This window comes from Miscanthus floridulus, chromosome 9 (genome assembly GCF_019320115.1).
Source record: "Miscanthus floridulus cultivar M001 chromosome 9, ASM1932011v1, whole genome shotgun sequence".
Lineage (NCBI taxonomy): Eukaryota > Viridiplantae > Streptophyta > Magnoliopsida > Poales > Poaceae > Miscanthus > Miscanthus floridulus.
This window is the reverse complement of record NC_089588.1, coordinates 66,356,711-66,371,241: the sequence shown is the minus strand read 5'-3', so window position 1 is coordinate 66,371,241 and position 14,531 is coordinate 66,356,711. Positions and strand designations below refer to the sequence as shown.

At 41.7% G+C, this 14,531-nt stretch overlaps 1 non-coding gene across 1 annotated transcript; it reads left to right on the top strand.

The window, feature by feature from the left end:
- Positions 1 to 1,637: 1,637 nt before the first annotated feature.
- LOC136484492 (small nucleolar RNA R71) lies at positions 1,638 to 1,744 on the top strand. Its single transcript, XR_010766012.1, has one exon. It is a non-coding gene; the product is annotated as a small nucleolar RNA R71 (small nucleolar RNA).
- The last annotated feature ends 12,787 nt before the right edge of the window (positions 1,745 to 14,531 follow it).

The window sequence follows — 14,531 nt, the reverse complement described above, 5'->3', positions numbered from 1 at the left end:
GAATTCATATTTTTGTTCTTTTGAGCATATTTCATTTTTTTAAATGTAAGATAATAAAATAACTGAAAGAAATGTGAGATACAAGTCACCTTGGTTGGGGTCCTCCCCTAGGCTAGCTCCTAACTTACGGCCTAGGGTACAACAAGGAATGTTGCTAGCTGGTGGACACTGTGGCCTGATTTATGACTTGTGGCCTCCTTTGAGCATGCTAGGAGGCTTTCCCCCCAAGCTTGTCTTATGGTGACATAGAAAATAACAACCATACTCAAGGTCGAGAATTTGATTATTATTATCATCATTATTATTTTTATTTTTATTTTTATTATCAAGGTTCACCAAATAAGTTTTCATCTCAATTGTCATCTCAAAGACTTACCCTCATGAAGTTGATAAATTCCTGCAAGGGTTAGTCCATATAATCGACCAATATCTACATTAGCAGTTTGTTCAATAATCAAACTAGACACCATGTCTCATTTGATTAAGGTATGTTAATTAACCTAAGCACCATGCTTAAAAAAACAATAGAAGTATGATCATTACATCTAAACTTCAAACTAAGGACCATGCTTAATTCAAAAGATGTATGGCCAACACTCCCTAACCAAAACATGCTAGCGTAGAGAGAGGAAGCATAAGAGGATAAACAAGATTCATCCAATGGAGGTGAAACATTAAATGGTGAACAAGAGAACCATAAGTTTTTATTTATTTTTTGTTTCTCTTCTCTTTTTTTCTTTATGTAAGGTAACGGAAAGTGGTGAGAGTACAAGATACACATTACCTTGTGGGGGTTCTCCCCCAAGCTAACTCAAATCCTCTGGTTTGGGGTTGTACCCCTATGCTTTTTGGCTTTTCCTGCATGGTTAGGATATGGTAGATCACGAGTGGACTTACCGCCCCACATGGTCACCGCGTTGATATTTTCAAATGAAATCTCGAGTTGCCTCGGGATCTTTTCAAAACCATTTGCAGGAATTGTAGCAGCAATTTGAGCTAGTTGGCTTTCAAACAATTTATTAAGGCTTAATTGATTTTTGAAGGAAAAGGTGAAGCCTTCTAAATTTGAATTAATGTTTTCCAAAATTTTATCGTTAGAGGCAAGTTTCTTGATTAGATTTTTGTTTACTTGAGCTTGCCCTAACACAAGATCTTTCAGGGATGGTTGAATTGCAAAATTTGAATTGTAAGCATAGTTACCTCCCAGATATTGTAGGTGCGACTGGTTCCACCCTGGACCTCCTTGTCGATGAAACTCGTTGTTGTTGTTCAGCACATCGTCATAGGTTTCGAGGTAGTCATTCCCCGAGTGTCCGATGTTTCTACACACCTCGCATGTCATATGCGAGTTGAGCGTTTGGACAGTACCATAGGTTGCTCTTTTCTTGTCCAAGCATTTTATTAGGATATCCAATTTTGCGGCCAGCATGTTTGTTTCCTCCACGGTATGCATGTTGTCTTGTTGGGTTTGGAGTCTGTCTTCACTCCACCCTTGGTTGGAGACCATGTTCTCAATGAGAGCCATAGCTTCGCTGACTGTGAGTGAGAAGAAGGATCCTCCAGTAGTAGCATCTATGTGGGCTCTAGATGTGGAAGTTAGCCCATTGTAGAAGTTTTGAAGGATCAACCAGTTTTCCATCTCATGGTGTGGGTAGGCAAGCATGTATTCTTGCAGCCTCTCCCATGCTTTGGGGATGGATTCTAAAGCTGTCTGCTAGAAATTGGAAATTGTTCCTCGAAGGGCATTGGTTTTACCTATCGAGAAGAACTTCCTGAGGAATGCAGTGGAACACTTATTCCTTGTGTCGACAGCTTCCTGGTCCTTGTAGAACCACTATTTTGCCTTCCCCAAGAGGGAGAATGGAAATATACGGAATCTAATGATCTCAAGTGTGACATCCTTCATGATGACGGTGTCTAGAAAGTGCTACAAATGAGCGTTGGCATCCTCACTAGGTAGTCCACAGAACAAACTAGCCTGCACCATCATGATTAGACCGGCCTTCAGTTCAAAGTTCGCGTCACCCATGTTGACAGTAGGCCCAATGGGCATGTTGGCAACAGCAAGGATGGAGTACTCACAGAGCGTCTTGTCGGCCATGGGGTTCGGTATGGATGGTGCTTTGATGATGGGTTCAGTTGCTGGTGGAGCAGCTGAAAGAGGATCAACATGAAGTCAGGCTTTCCTTGCCAGTGACTCTAGGTTTTCGATGAAGGTTGTTGGCAAGTTGAAACTAGTCTAACATTATCCTATTTTCACCCATAATAGGAGAAAACAAGCAAAGTTATCATGTTATGAGCAATGGCTACTACACATGCATATTATCATAAACATGTCCTATTAGATTCATTTAACCAGTGCCTTCCCCAACAACGGTGCCAGAAATGCTTGTTGGCATTTCTTAGCATCACCGCTTGGATTTGTGTTTCCTAGCAATGGCACCAGAAATGCCTTGACAATATTTCTGAATGCATATAGAAATATTCTACAAGCACACGAATATATCATTGTAGCATTTCACCCGGAAGTATTTCGGGTATCGTTCATTTATATTTTCCCAAAGGAAGGCATGGTGTAAAAGTTTCTAATAGGGACATGGACAAGATAACATGATTATATAATAGACCAAAGTGCATAACAGGAGTAAGCCAAGATAAATATTGGATAGTGTGACACACACTCAAGCCAATCTCAAGGATAAAGAATAAAAGAATCAACTAAACTAGAGTAGGCTTATCCTATGTAGCTATGCTAAGATGAGCAGATGATCATACAAATGCATGAGTTTTTAAGGGTAGAGATTTCAAGTAAAGATAGCTTTGGTCACTACAGACTTGCTTTGGGCACTAGCGTACACCTAGTCTGCCAAGTGATACCAGTTTGTAGCTCTATGTCATACTTGAACGTGAGGGATTACGAGGGATGGACATGGCTATCACCACTTACCGCCTACCCCTCAACTATGGAGTACGAGGCAAATGAAGGTAGCCTCTAGCCTAGACACCATGTCTATGCTATCAACTACTACTCTAGCGTCGTGTAGGGTTATACATCTTTATCAGGGCCCTCTACTAGAGTATTCATCTCAAGGACAAACGATGAACCCGCAAGAAAATAATGACCAAAACTAACTTAAAGTAGAACTCATATCCTCAACTTAGGTCTTGGTCTAAACATGTATATTGTATGAAAGTTCAAGCATAGAGTTTCATATGCTAAATGAATAATATAAGAACTTGGCTCTAATGTTGTAACATAGCTATTGATAAGATAAGAACAAGAACATAGAAGGACTCTTCATATTGATCATACCTAGATTCCTTCTAAATGTCCTAGCTCTTCCACAAAGCTTCTTGCCTAGCTCCAAAACTACTAAAAAGGTAAAAGGATACAAGTGGAGAGAGGCTCTTAAGTGAGGTGTGTGTATGAGAGAGAGCTCCCCCTCCTTTTATACTAGCTAATCTGCAAGCACATGGATACCGCTATAGCTTTCATCTGGAAGTATTCCAAGTATCGTATCCACAGGGAAACATGTGAGACTAACTACGGTCTAACTTAACTTAGGGTAACAACAAGGTTAGGATAAATAGGAGCATAGAGAGGATTACTAAGGTTCTCTAGTTCTGATTGGGGTAAGCTATGCCTTCTACTATTCAACTAGGGACATTACTAAGGAAAGACACCAGCAGAGGATGCTTTCCTTTGTAACCGGGTCCTACTTGGCCTATAAATGAGAGGTGGACTATAGAGGATTCAATGAGGCTGTAAGAGTCACCCTCATGAGCTACCACCAATCTAGAATGCAGGGTGCATCCACGATTAACCCAAGTCTAAGCACCATGCTTACACTTACGATTAATAATTTACTACCCCTAGGAAGAGAATAAAGCACTCAAAAGAGTAGCGATCCTGATGAACAATATAAACAAAATGCTTACTTGAATTAGAAGTCAATTACCAGAGAAATCTTATAAGCAAGCTAAAGTAGAACTTTGATCTACCAAGGTACAAGCCATAGAGAGAGCACCGATAGGCCGGCACCTCCTCCAAACTCTTCCCTCACTCTCTATCTCACTATTATTTATAAGACTAGATCCTATGGAGGACTATTCTTCTCTTGATTGCTGGCTCGATCCTAAAGATATGATTTAGGGTTTTAGGGATGCCTTCAAGGAGGGGGGTAGGGGCTGCTATATATAGGGGAGATGGGGTAGGGGGCAAGGCATTACCACATCATTGATCCACATCAACTCCCTCGATTACCATTGGATAAACCAACCTAAAACCACCTTATAATCAAGGGTCTAGATCTTTGGAAGGAGTACAAGGTGGCGGAGGGTGAGTGGCCACCCTAATGGGCCAGCTAGCCCACCATAGTGCCAGGTGGGCCTCCCCATCTAGTGGTTGGTCTTGGGCTCTATCTTGAGTCAACTTTCATAGGTGTCGTGGGTAGAATCACTTGTTAATGTCGGTTTGCCTATTTAGAGTGTATGATGGTGGTCCCGGGAGCTGTTTTCTAGATAAATCCTCCTGCATTCATATATTCACCAAAACTTGTGGAATCCATTAGTTTAAACCCCTATCCTATGTTTGGTGATGGGATTAAGTATATATACAGGTCGTGTTGATGTTTTATAATTGGTGTTAATGACTATCAACAGGGGGTTATACATGGAAACATCCCAAACCATCCTCCTGCGCCTTGAATGAACTGCTAGAGGAAAGTGGGCCTGAGAGGCAACAGAAGGCGGTATGGCCACACCCCTAGTGTAGCCACACTAGGCCTGTCCTAGCTTGCCACCGCCTTCATGTGGTCGGTTCCTGGATGGGCCTAGGCCTCAGTTTTGTCGGTGGTTGGCCCAAATCCTTTTGGAGAATTTGGCCTTTCTCTATTTCTTTGGCTAAGTTTGCTTTATGCTTTGCCGGTTGGTGCCTTTTGATCACATTTCACATGTATTTCATATGTATCTCCTGCAAAACACTAAGTTTCCAATACATGTGGAAATATGTCAATATAAAAGACATATGTCTCCAAAACGTGTTAGTTTCCTCCTTTTTGGATCTTAGTTGGCGGTTGGTTTTGGTCGATAAGAACTACCAACAATGGTTGATGTATTATCTTCAAACCTAGTTCATCAATGTTTCTTATATCCTTTCTTTTCATAAAAAAGAAATACATATATATTCACCATGAAGCCAACCTCAACTCAAAACCGATCTGCTTCAAAGGGGGAGTTCCCTAAGCCACCTTCAAAACCAAACCATTCATCTAGCTATGAACTCTACCCTAGCTTGATAGCCATGGTTTGGTCACAACCCTTCTCTGGGCATGATAGCAAAAACCCATGCAACCACCTGCTAGAGTTCGAGGAAATGTGTTCATGCCTAAGCATCTCTGGCATGACATAAGAAACTCTAAAGTGTAAATTATTTCCCTTTTCTCTCATGGGGAAGGCAAAGCAATGGTACACTTAAGCCGTAGAAAGTATGAATGGGGACTAGGAAGAACTTAAAAACAAGTTTTATCTTGCATTCTTCCCTATGTCTCATATCGTGTCACTACCAAGGGCGATCCTTGACTTTAAGCAGTACGAGAAGGAGTCTATAGGTGCAGCCTAGGCTAGGTTTTTAGTTTTAATTCACTCTGGCCTAGACTTGTCTTTACCCGATGGCATGTTATTGCATCTCTTTTGTTCGAGTCTTGACATAGATGCTGACCTATGCCTAGACGTGACTGTCGGAGGTCATTTTACACACAAACCTATGATGGAACAAGTGAAATTCCTTGAAAACCTCCTAGACAGACACTCTTCCTCCATCATGAAAACTAGAACCCTCCAAGCAAAAGTCATATCGAGCATTGAGGAGTCCTCATCAGTCTAATCCAAACCCGTAGCATCCTTAGATTCAACTCATGAGCCCTCACCCAAACCACAAACACCGAAGGAAGGATTAATTCATCCCTCAGAGTTCCCTATCGAATTCGAGGATTATGGCAATACCTCGAGACACTTTGGGCATGAAAACTTACACTTACTTTTGAGGAAGTTTTTCCTAAAGCAGAACCATCGAAGGAATGGTTAATGGAAGTGAAACGTTCTTCCGAAGCAATTCGGATTCTTTCACCTTCCATGATCATGCCTTGATCATTAAGGGGAACAATCGTAGAAGCCCTACATAACCCCACATTGGGACTAGTATCATGTTAGAATTCCTTGTGGAAACCCTTTTGAGCAACATGCTGCTAGTCCATACCAACAAACTCTTAAAAAGTCCGTAGGGACTCATCTTTGAGTGTCATGGGATTGCTAGGGCCATGCCTATCAAAATAGACAAAAATGAGGTTCACTTAGATTTCCACATCTTTGCCATCCTCAATTTTGATCTTCTCATAGTCTACCCATTCGAAAAACTTTGTCAAGAAAAACCTACCCATGGGAGCCTTAATAAAGAAACTAGTTTCGCCTCTTGCCCAAAGGTGAAGCACCATGACCCGTTTGAGGAGGTGAAGTTCATATCCCCATTCGTTTCACCTAAGCTTTCTTCACATCCTAGTTGTAACACCTCGGGTGTTAGCCTTGCATAACTTGACTTGCATAACATGAGCATGATCATCACGCATTCATAAACAAGCATTTACAATTGGAACATTGAATTGAAACATATGCAACGTTGCTTGTTATTGCATGTTTCTTTGTACATATGCAAATGATCATGAATGTAAACATGTACTTGGTAGATTTGAGTCACCAAAATATTTTGGCAATGCTTAGGTTCACAAATGGAACATGGATCATGAATGTCATTTTTCATGGTCAAGTCTTTAAGGCATATTTCATATGATTACTTTAAATAGCTCTATGAGTGACTACTACATAAAGTGATTGAATGACCTTGCAAATTGCTTGAACATGCTTAGGATATCATTATGAACAACTTTGGTATTTAAGGCTAGGGCTAGTTTGGTCATTTAGTCATGGTTTGAGTATGTATCATGATTTCAAAGTGACATGTTTGACTAAAGTTGAACTAGGTGCTAGAGACCTTGCATGGAGGAGTTCACTAAAGCAATGTTGTAGTGTTTGACATAAGGAACAACTTTGATTTTTGGGTCTTTGACTAATTCAGCTCCTAACATGTGTGAAATTGGATTTCAAAAATCATCAAATCACTGAGTTCAGCACTTAGCAAATTTCGCTAAGTCATGAACACTGACAGCCTGACAAGCCAACCTTGTGCCTGATTTTTCTCTGTTTCTGTTGCGAATTAGAACAAGTGCTTTGAACAAGTATTGTAGCTGGTACATAGTTCTACAAATCGTATTCATACAATTTCTACCTAGGAGCAATGGATTAGCAGTTAGAGGAGCGTCGAAACTCGTCGTCAGGCTCGGCATGTCGCGACTGAACGAACTGAATCAAGCCGATCGGTGGCCGATCGGCGTTAGAGCACGAACGCCACGTGTCCGCGGCGACGGCCGCGCGTCGCCAACGCCCTGACCACGCAGGCCACGACATGCCTGGGCACGGCCTTAACCCCGCTAGCATCTGCCCGAGCCATCCCGCGCCCCATTTGCTTCGCCTCGGCCTTTCTTCCTCGCCGCAGCAGCAGCCAAGCTCCCGCAGCTCCGCCGTCGCCATAACCATGCGCCAGCTCATGTCTAGCCACTCCATCACCACTGCCATAGCTCTACCACCACCCTAGCAGCACACTGCCTCCTCCCGTGCCCGCTGACAGCACTTGGTAAGCCACCGCAATGCATGCAAGCTCGTCGGAGTTTCGCCGTGAGCCCCGTCTCCGTGGCCACGTCGCCACCGTCCATCCCAGGCCGCGTTAGGGCACTAGATAGCTCCGCCGCAGCTCGGTGATGCTCGGCGCAGCGTTCGTTTGAGCCACCGTAGCCCACACCGGCGTACCGCCGTGGTCCAGCCTCGCCGTTCCGCCATGGCCGCCGCCGTCAGCTCTAGAGTCGACGATAAGGCCGGCCAAGTGGCTCAATAGCTTCGCTAGGTCACGTAGATCGTGTAGTGAAGATGTTACCACCGGCGAACTCGCCACCGTCGAGTTCTAGCCGTGTCAGTCGAGCAGCGCCGCTGGCTCTGTTTTGGTCTCGCTGACCGGTGGGTCCAACTGACGCGTGGGTCCCTGCTGTCAACGACTCTAGGTTTTAAAGATAGTTCAAAAATCCCAGATTCAAGTGTGTTTTGTTATTTTTGTATCTTTAGTTTGATAGCTCCTAAAATTGTGAAATAAATTTGTGAGTGTTCCTTAAGAGGTGTAGTATTTAGGAAAAATATGTTCTTGGCTTGTACAGTAGAAATTTTTGGAGATTTAAATAAGGATTTGAAATGTGCTTATGAATGCATTCAAATTTGTTTATTTTATATCTAGAGTTCCTGTGCTCCAAAAATAATGAAATTTTTGTGGTAAGCTAGTCTTAGCATATATGAACTCTGGTAAAAATTTGAAGACCAGTGCATGTGTAGATTTATAGTTATAGATTTTTCTTTTATGAATAGTTAATCCTTGCATGAATTTTTATAAATTAATTATGAGTCCAAAATTCATGAAATTTGTTGGAAGTAATACTAGTACCATATGGATGTTAAGAAAAATAGGAAATCTGTTGCTTGACACTTTTCAATAGGATTTTCCATTTATGCTATTTCAAGCCTTGCTACCTTATCATTTTTGTATAGAATGTTCTACTTAGTAAAACAACATGAAATTTTTATAGTAGTCCTTTTATAGCATTAGTAAGGCACTGTAAATTTTTGAGAATTTATGAAGTACATCTGATATATGTTTATTATTTAACCTAGATATCTAAATAAAATAATAAAGGCAATTAAATAAATAGTTTGGGCTTCACCATTATATTATCTTAAATGTATTTGGTATGCTTAAACTGTTGGTAGATTCTATGTTGTCCAATTTTGAATGATTACATGAAGTAGAAGTATTATTACTTTATGTTGCATATTAAATAGTTTCCGGACTGATTCTAGAGTTTGATGAGTTCCATGTTGAAACTGATGTGTACTGTAAAAATGGTTAATAAGAAAGTTGTAGAGAATTTGATAAGCTTTCCAGAAAGTCTAGGATCACTATTTTTGGATTAGTAGAACTCCAGTTATGAGTGAAACAAGTAGCTACTGTTTGTGGCATAGTCCATGCATTGTAGAAGTAGTTAAGTAATAATCGAGAAGAGATATGCACCTACTCAATCAACATGATGCACTTGTTCACAAATATGCATTCGTAATACTTATGCCATACTCATGCATCTAGGATCGGAGGAAGAGATCACGTTGCTGGAATTCAAAGAAACAGAGGAAGGGAACCAGCAGGAGGATCCACAAGCCGCAGCTCCCGAAGGCATGGAGCAGAACCCTGAAGAGCTTTTGGAGTGTCCTGACCACCATCCTACTTCCTTTCTATGAGGCAAGCCCCGGAGCATTATAAGTCTCCTAGTAATTTACAAATGTTTACTACGTATTTATGATTGATGCATTAGGTTATAAGAGTTGAATGAAACCACTTGATGCATGTACATTCCTTGTATAGATATTACACCTTTAACCGGTATAGGTCCAGGATCGAATATATATGCTTAGCCATGCTTAGACCGATAGAAGTCGGGTGATGTCCTATCACCTGCGAGATATAAGTGGATACCGGAGCACGGTTGGCTATATTTGCTATCGTGGAACAAGAACCATGGGGTAAAAGTAAATCAAGACCGGATGGGAAGTCGATAGAGAAGCAACAAGACATGGAGGTCTTGGGTGTGGACTTATCCCCGTCTATGTCGATTAAGGACCATACCGTTGTTGGCGCTTCTGACAAGATTGAACGCATGCCTCTCACTTAGCTGGCCGGATAACTCATTCCGACCGCGAAGCCGAGTAATTCAACTCAGGCTGGGAACCGTTCTGTTGTGCGCTCCTTCCGGGGAACGATCAGACTGAGCCCAAGGGCAGGCTTGGCCTGAGCATCCTGGCATCTGGTGTTCCAGATTGTGCGGCGTGGTATGGACCCGCGAAATGTGTACCTGAGTTGTACCAAAGGTGACCTAAGACTATCGTGGCTAGTAGATCCGGGTTTATGTTAGGAATAAATTCCCAGCTGGTTGAAATCGATTCAAATCGCTGTCTCTCCCGGATAGTGAGAAACTTGGCTAGTCCCAACATCATAGCAACTGTGTTATGAAACATGATGGTTCGGATAAAAAGGGAATTACAATACCTGCTATGGTTACTATTGTATGCTTCTAAATGATATACCACATGTTTGGCACAGGATAGTTGCTAACCTAGAAATGAATAGTTATAATTAACTTGGTAAAGAATTGGTAACTGTACCATGATTTAATTGCTTTTACGCAAAAATGTTGTCAAGTTACGTCCACTTATACAGCCTTGCATAATCCTTGGAGTCATTTTATTTCTGGTTCATGACGGGTAAGTCTAGCTGAGTACCTTCTCGTACTCAGGGTTTATTTTCCCATTGTTGCAGATGGCACTGTGTATCATGGTTATTGCAAGAGTTGCTTCTATCCCGCTGTGGATGAGGAGTAAGCCTTGGGCAGGCTTCTTTAGTAATTCCTATCTTTGCTTTTGTGGACCGTGATCTGGTTTGGCACTGTATCAAACTATGTTGGAAACTTTATCTTCGAACTTATTTGCTTCCGCTTTATTATCAAACTCGGTTTGTAATAACTTTTATTCGTACTCTGATGATGAAAAGTATCTATGAACTTTATGTAATTTGTGGCATGCATGTTGAATCCTATACGATCTTGGTTGTTGTAAATCGTTTATCGAGACCCGTCGTGGTACTCGACGGACTACCGAGTTTATATGGGTTCAAGTATGATAGTGCGACCGCTTGCGGATTGCCATTGTACTTGTATTCTTATAAATTGGTCGGTTCTGCGACACTAGTCGAATGAAACATCCATCATTACCCTTGCTCAAACTTAAGACATGTCCCTCTGCCCATCCAAATGTTGTTCTTGATAATGGTCGAGATTCAACTTTGATCCTTTATGATACATTTCTTGAGAACAAAAACTTTTATGCTGTTGATGGTTGTTGAAGTCAACTATAAACCATCAATATGACTTATATTTATCCTATAATTCAATCACCAACATAGTCATAGTACTTATTTCTAACAAGTTCCATGAGTTATGGTGCTCTATAGTTGTTTTGTAGGAATTACTCAAAATGCACGTTAAAAGATAATATATAATGCATATACAGCTTGGTGCAAATCAGCCATGAAAAGGAATTCAAATTTTACTGTTGCAAAGCAATCTCAAATAAATATGTGGAGTAGACCATTGCGAAGAGCTCATCGAGCTGATCGAAATGGATATATTATTTGCTATATTTGGAGCTCGGAATGTAAAGATATAAATTCCGCAAATAAAAGGAAAAGTCCACTTCATCAAACAGCAGAATTGGTTAGGCCCACCACCTGCGGCTGGTGCTAGCACACGCACAGGGAGCAGGCCAGACATGAGGCAACACAGGATTGGCTCGGGTGACTTTCCCCTTTTGGTCTACCACCTTAAGAATATTTCCATACAAGTTCAAGTGATCCTAGCCCTTTATGTTAAGACGGTTTGATCCAATGGTGGCCAAGGCAAGTGACGCGGATCGATGACGTGGCACTTACTTGCCCCCTACTCCATCCCCCCTTGTTGATGATCACTAACACCTGTTTTGACCATCAACATTTCACCCCAAAAAGCTAAGTAAAGTGAGGTAAGACATCATCGCATGTGTTGAATTTGCTTTATATTTCACCTAGTTCTACTTGTACATGGAGAAATATTTGTATGCAGGAATTTTAGCAAAAATAGTGCAAAATATGAACAAAGGAGGAAAGTAGACATGGAAGGGGGCCATGGGCCCACTTGGCCACGTTGGCTGATGCCACATAGGCGTCGCCCAACTCCCCTGTGGCCCCTGCCACGTCACTGATCCATGGAAGAGGTCCTCCAAGCCTTCTCCACCACTGATCCAATGTTTGTTTGATCCATAGGTGGAGATGTTGTGGCCTTGGATCTATGGATCCACCATCATAGACTTGGACCCCTCCAACCGACCTTGGAACCACATTACAAACCAAATCTTCGCACATGCTGTCAACACAACCGCCTTTGGGAGCCAACCAAGGCCCTATGATTGATAGTCGGTGAAATCCTACGCCGGCTAACGCCCATGGAGGTCGCTCGGCACCCAAGTCTTCTCCAATGACCTTGTCCACCCTCTATAAGTACTCCCACTGCCTCTCCACACTATAAAAGGAGCAATGGTGCTCGGTGGAGAAGTGCCCCATTCATTTCCAAGCTTCTCCTAGCTCTCTAGCTTAGCATAGCTCTAGAGTAGTAGCTTAGTGGTGGAATTAGAGATAGAGCGGAGCTTCCTCAGAGTCCGAAAGAGTCTTCTGGGTTTGGTAAAGCTCCTTTGTAATTCTTTCATTTCTCATTTACTTTATTCAGTACTTTATTTTCAGTACTTTATTTAGTATTATTGCTTTGCATAGTTCAAGTTCTAGTTCATTATTGTTCGTCATTTGCGAGCTTAGGTGCTTGCTCTTAGCATTAGTATCATAGGTTATCTTTTGTTTAATAGTTTCTCATTAGTACCAGTTCCACCATCTAGTTAGGGTGCTTTGATCTCATTTCATCGGAGCTCGGATCAAAGTAGTAAGTTTATAGATTAAGCAAGGTGCTTAGGCTATAAATTACCTGTGGATATGGCTAGGTCTCTGGATAGATTGTGGTAGTTGTCAAGTGGTGATAGCCTTGTCCATCATCTATATTCCACCACATTAGGTCTAGTTATTAAATCGTAGGGCTCATGGCAGACCTTGTCTATTTAACTCTCCTAGTTGGTAGGCGGGTTGTGCCCTGAAGTACTAGCGCATTTCTCCTAGTCATTTGTTTGTCCTTTCTTACTTAAGATAAATTGCTCGCTCTCCCACCTAGCTATCCTACCTCTAGTTCAGCTTGATTATTAGTTCACCCATGCATTCATAGCCACCATTATCATTCAACCGCTTATAAGATCAAGCTTTCCTTGACCAATCCTAATAACAAATATAAATCAGCCTCTCGCCTTCCTTTAGGAAAATATAAATTCGACACTCAGTACTCACCAAGTGAAGTGCTACGTGATAGTTCTGTACACTTGTGGAATCCCTCCACTAGTCATTAAGAAATACTTGGCACCGTTGCCTAGGATACAAACCTGGTAGCGACGTTAAGAACTATCAACAAGCATTTCTGGCACCGTTGCAAGGGAAGGCAACTGGCTTTGAGTTTATATTTTATGTTAGCTTTGTTTACTAGGATTTTGGTTATCCTAAGTAGTTTATCCCTTTTCCCTCATATCCTATCACTACCCAACATTCCCATGGCCGATAAGTCCATTCTTGATTTTTTTGCACCCTTAGCTGCTAATGTAGCCACCGGACCCAATGTTATCAATGGGGACGCTACCTTTGAGCTTAAGCCAGTTTAAGCTAGTCCATTTTGTGGGAAAGCCCACGAGGATGCGAATGCTCATCTCAAACTCTTTCTAGAGATTTGTAGCACATTCACCATTAAGGGAGTGACCCAAGAGGCAATGCGTCATGCTTTCCTAGCCAAGTTCTTCCCTATGGGAAAGACAAATGCTCTTCGCAATAAGATCTCTAGTTTTTAACAACTAGCAGATCAGTTAATTCCCAAAGCTTAGGAATGAATGCAAGAGTATGTTTCTGCAAGCCCACACTATGGCATGGAAGACTAGATTTTGATCTAGAACTTCCACCATGGATTAGTTCTGTTAGATAGGAGCCATTTAGATGCTGCCGTTGGTGGAGCATTCTTTTTGCTAAGTGTTGCAGATGCTAAGTGAAATGATCCATGATTTCCTCGAAGGGAAATCCATAGATTACATCATAATATGATAGTTTAGGAAGACCAAGCTATCACATTATCATTATTCAGTTGATACCATAGTTCATACATTGCGGAATTACAAGTTTACAAGGTATTACAACACTTGGTAACACACATAAGTACAACGTATAATAGTAGAAATGCACACAGATCAGCATCAGAGTAGACATAGCGCGTCGGTGGGTGAAGGCTCCTCCTTCACGGGCAATTATCAGAGTAGGCATAGAGTAACAGCGGGCATAGACTCCATCTCCTCAACCAAACTTGAGTGTAGGAGTGAGACCACCTAATCCTTCAATTCTCTGTTGTCGTCATTGTAGATGACATCCGAACTTGCCGAATATCTTTCAGTATGATTTGTACTGGCCACTACCTCCCACCCTATGCTTTGCATTGCTTTGTGGTAAGTGGAATGCAAAGGTAGAGCAAAAGGCCTATTTATGGCTGTAGTTTTCCTATGCAAGTTCATCAATATTTTATAATAGTTCATCAAGTTTTAACCCATCTCATCCACATGTTTGTGGCAGAAACAACCAATTTATAAGGGCACAAGTATAATGCCAACCACCG